The sequence below is a fragment of the Chrysochloris asiatica genome, unplaced genomic scaffold (assembly GCF_000296735.1).
Source record: "Chrysochloris asiatica unplaced genomic scaffold, ChrAsi1.0 scaffold00007, whole genome shotgun sequence".
NCBI classification, from domain to species: Eukaryota; Metazoa; Chordata; class Mammalia; order Afrosoricida; family Chrysochloridae; genus Chrysochloris; species Chrysochloris asiatica.
This window is the reverse complement of record NW_006408525.1, coordinates 7,860,356-7,865,369: the sequence shown is the minus strand read 5'-3', so window position 1 is coordinate 7,865,369 and position 5,014 is coordinate 7,860,356.

Sequence of the window (5,014 nt, the reverse complement as noted above, 5' to 3'; positions counted from 1 at the left end):
GGGGGTGGCGGGGGCTCCGCGCGGGGCTGGGCTGGGCTGGCCCGCTCCGGCGCCGGGGACCACGCGCGACTGGTTAGATCTTGTCGTGATCTCTGGAAAACTGTGACTATCTCACATGTCCTGCCCTGCTCGGATCCCCTGCGCTAACGAACCAGGCCCCCCTTGATTGCTGATTTTACGCTTTTTGGACCAATTGTGGGTCTCCGGGGGCGGGGTTTTGACAGCTTGGGCCAAGCTCCGGCAGGGAGGGGAGGCCGGGGAGAAGGTGTCGGAAGCCTCAGCAGTAAGAAAACATGTCAACAGAATAAAATATTAACCAATGGCGGGCCGACGGGCCCGAGACCCCTCCCCCTGCCCCGGCCCCCACCCCGCCGCCCGCGCCCGCCGCTGCCTACGCTGGGACCGGAACATGCGGCGCGCCGGCCCGACCCGCCGAAAGGGCCCGAGGCGGGGGGCGCTGGGGTCCCCAGGCCTTCGGGAAGGACCCCCAGCCGCAAGCCGGCCCCAAGTACAAAACATTGACACGGCCCCGAAAGGAGAGAGGGCGCCCTCCTTCTCTCGAGCCCCAGCGGCCCGGCCGCTCTGGCCCGTGCCCTAGCCTGGCCTCCGACCCTGCTCCCGGCCTCGGCGCTGCCTGGGGCCCCTGCGCTCGGGCGGAAGGCTGCAGGCATGGAAAAGCGAGGCTGGTGAGCAGGCGAGTCGGTAGGCGCGGGTGGCTGAGGTCCCGGAGCGGAACCCAGGTGGCGGGAGCCGGTGAGTGGAGCCATGACCGAGCCCTGCTGTGGCTTGACGCGGGCGGGAGCGGGACGCGGCCTCGCGCTCGGGAAACTCGGGGACCCCGCAGTCCGCGCCTCCCCACTCAGGAAGATTCAGGAGGAGCCTGGAGTCTCGGGCAGTCCCCGGACTCAGTGGAGTGTCCATTTGCGTCCCGGCCTTAGCCCAGAGGCTCCCGCGGCCTGGAGCGTTGGTCCTCGAGGCTAAGAGGGTGGGTGCACCTTCCGCTGAACACGGGGCTGCGCGGCGCAGGGGGGTGGTGGATCGCAGCCCCGGGACTGTATGTAGACCCGAGGCCGAACGAATTTTCGCCGCATCCGGTATGGGAAACACAAATCTTCAACCTCAACACCAGCATCCTCTCTCCTCTCGCCGCCACTTTCCTAGAGTTTGTTCCCGGCTCTTGGAAACGCTGTTTCACACGTTCAGCAATGCTGAATTACTCGGGCGGGGGTCCAGGGGGCCGAGTGCGCCGGTGGTTGAAAGGCCCACACTCTGCAAGCGGTCCGCGTCCTCAGGCATCCCCCGTGTTCTTGCGCGTTCGCGGGCGCACGTTTGTGTGTGTGTGTGTGTGTGTGTGTGTGTGTGACAGTGACACAGAGAAGATTCGTGCCCAGTGCGGTGCCCTCCACGGCGTACGCCTAGGAAATAGAGCGGCCATACACCTGCCTCCAGTCGAGCACGGGTGCGGACACTCGACTGGTGCCTGTTTGTCGCGTTCCTAAAGACAAGACAGAACATGCACTGGCCACCGGCGACACGCCCGTCCTCACAACGAAAACAAGTGCGAGTGAGTCCGGCCAGTGCAGGCCCTGGGCCTGCATGGTGGGCGCACATTGCTCTTTCGTGCATTGACCTAGACAGTTTGCGGGGCCTCTGCCACGCCGGGTCTCTGGGCCCCTAGCCGTTGAGCGATTGGATTTGGCAGGTTAAAGCCCGGATAGCCCCTGGTGGTGAGGGCTAGGGTGAAGTAACAGTGATTTGGCCTCTGCGACCTTTTTTTCTACTTTTCTGAGCCAGCCCTAGAGCTCTTGCGCGAGTCTCTTACACCGCGCGCAAGTGGGTGCCACCCCCACCGTTTTCTTCACGACCCGGTCCTTGGCTCTTGTTCCTCTTAGTACCCAGTCTCCGCCCAGAACGAATCTTCGACTCCGCGTTGCACAGTCTACGCAACCGGAGCAGGATCCGTTGTGGCTTTGCAAGGCAAAGTTCTGCTGCTCCACATTAGCGGCGCGTGGAACGGGTGGTAAGCCATTAGGCGATTGTGGCCCCTTGGGAAGAAACATGTGTGGACACTTTTGCTAAATAGGGGAGGTGCCCCCATACTCAGGGTAGCACTCCTTAAGAGGAGAATCCGGGTACCAGCCTGGGTAAACAAGAGTGTGTTTGCAGTTATGTGTGTCTATACGCTGCATGTGCACACATACTTTCGTTACTTGTAAGGATGTGTGCGTACCTAAGGTGCACATTTGGGACATTTTCCTGAGGAGAGTCTGTTATTGGTTCAGGGATCCAAGGCTTGCAGAGTTTGAAACACGATGGCTTGGGTTGTTTGCCCAAGAAACCTGGCTGCGATGGTGCAGCGGCTACATTTAGGGACCGAGATTCCACCTAACCAAGGCCACTGAGTCCTGACCTCCCGTGGCCACGGGCTCTTTCTGGACGCCCAGCGCGGTTCCTACGTGGTTCCTGAGGGACCCCATATTCTGCCTTGTCACCCTGTAACCACCCTGACATCCTCCGGCAGACGCTCCCGAAATTCTAATAGACCCGCTAGCTAAACTCCCCATCAAGGAGTAGCTTTGGCTCATCGAAAACCAGCGACGGGGAAACCCAGGCGACCTCGGAGCGGCGCCTTACTGCGCCCAGCGTCCCCATGGCCCCTCCTCCGCCAGGGCCTAACCTCCCTCCCCTTTCCCCAGAACGTGCGCCCCTGGGGGACTCCTCAGGGGCCGAGAGTGCATGTCTCTTTAAGAGGCCCCGGGGGGGCGTCTCGTAGGCCGCCCGGGGCTGCAGGGGGGAGGGAATGGGCGGGGGCGGCTGGCGCCAGGAGGCCCAGGCTCCACAACAAAGCTCCGGCCCCTGTCACTTCGCATCGGTCCGGCCTGGCAGACGGGCGGGGGACGCTCGCTCAGCTGCCCCTCCCTCTCCCTGGCCGTCTAGGGACCGGGCGTCGGGCCGGCGCGGGTCTGGGGGTGGGAGGAGGAGGACAGGGGAGCCCACTGAGCGTGCTCAGCCCCTTCCAGGCTTCCCGCAGCAACCAATTCGTGCAGGGACTGTGTGGGCCCTGCGGGGCCCCTAACCGACTGTCTGTAGGTTCTGTAACCTACCGTGGGACCAGGTGACACTTCTGGGACATTTCCCAGGTTGCACCTTGAAGTCGCAGGGGTCCCCATGTGTCTTAGGGTCTGTGTGATTGGGCATGGGTGTGTGTGAGCCCACGTAGAGGGAATGGCGGGAACGCCCGGGAGCGCGTGAACGTGTGGCACGGGGGACAAACAACCGGGTAGTGGGGTGCTGACTTGAACCTGGTATTAAACGCACGTAGGAATATGAATGTGGGCGCGTGTGCCCGGACCCAATTCGGGTAACGTGTGTGACCAGCTGTCGGGTTGCCACTGGGCGTGTCCGTCCCCACCTTGTCGTGTGTGTGTGTGTGTGTGTGTGTGTGTGTGTGTGTGTGTGTGTCTGTCTGTCTGTCTGTCTGTCTGTCGGGGCGAGGGGGGTGAAGACATCCCCGTGGCGGGCAGAGTTGTCCTAGGTCCCTGGCTACTGAGGCCCACTCGTGCCTCCCGGAGCCTTGGCGCCAGTTTAGCGGCAGAGCCAGCCTCCCCCTATGCCCCTGATCTGGCCGGGTTGGGGGCCGAGGCCTCGGTGACCCCGGTCCGCAGCGGTCCCGGTTATTTAGACAAATTGCGGCTGACAGGCGCGCAGTCTCTCTGGAGCCGCCGCCGCCGGTCGCCTCCCTCTCGCCCCAATTACCCCGCCTAGGGTCGGGCCAACTGGCTGGGAGAGAGACGGCGAGACCCCTTTCCGGCCGCGACGCGGCTCCATCCTTCGCTAGGACGGCGGCAGGATTATTACCTCCGGGTGGGCCCCGGAGAAGTGTCCCCGCAGCCATGGTCTGTGTGGCCCAGCCTCTAAACTTGTGGCCTAGCAGGCCAGGCCCGGCCCTCAAAGAGGGTTGCTGTGGACTTGAAGCCAAGGTCAGATGGCCGAGAACCGAGGCCGTATCCCAGCTGGACTTAGGGAGACTTCCCATAGTTTGGAGGATCTTGTAACCCTGGGAACTCCATATTGTTTGTTCTGGGACCCAGGCTTTGAACTTGAAACCCAGGGGTGGGCGAAAGTGAGGTGGGAGTCTGTGGACCTGCATGCATGTGTGTGCGTGAAAGGGCATCGTGGGTGTGGATGGCGGGGCCCGCGGGAAAGTGAACGGAGCACGTGGCTGAGTGGCATGAACGGAGGGGTCAAAGCGCGTCCCCCACGAAGGAGCCCACCTGTGAGAGAGGGGCGGGGCTGGCTCGCGCGCACTCACTAGGCTCTGGATTCGCTTTCGGGAACGTTTTTGCGGGGAAAGGGGCTTGGGGGCACAGCGCCACAATTCGGGGCTCCAGCTGTAACGCACACTGCCCCCTCTCTCCGTCACGGAGCAGCCCTCCCGCCCGCTTCTTCTCCTTGGACTACCCTGGGCTTCTCTGACCTGCAGCTTCCCCTTTGCATCCTTCAGCTTCGTGGCTCCTCCCGGCAAGGAGTGTTCCCCTTCCCCCAGTTTAAAGATTCCGGCGCTGAAGCCCAAAGGTGCAGTAACTTCCTCAAAGCCTCTTAACGACGGGCAACAGAGTTGGGATTGGACCCTGGAAACTTCAAAGAGAGCAAGCCTGAAACCACTCCTTAAAAGTGGAGGTGTTACTGCGACCAGCCTACTTGCCCCTGCTCATTCAACATGGCATCATTGAGACTCCTTTCCCCAGCACATCCCCTTTCAGGCTTTGAATATGACATTCAAGGTGCCTGCCAGCATGTCTCCTTTAGCCCTTATTTCCGGTTCTGTCTGCAGGAGGGCCAGTCCGAGTTAGGCAGAGAAGAGCAGCTTCAAAGTCAGTCAGGAGCTGGACTGGAGGTGTGAACGGGGAGGTTGGGGTGAATGGGATACCGAGTCTTGGGTTGGGTATGGGGCCAAGATCAGCTTAGATTCTAGTCCCTTCTAAGGGAAATTGGCTGCTTCAGAGAGCCGGCA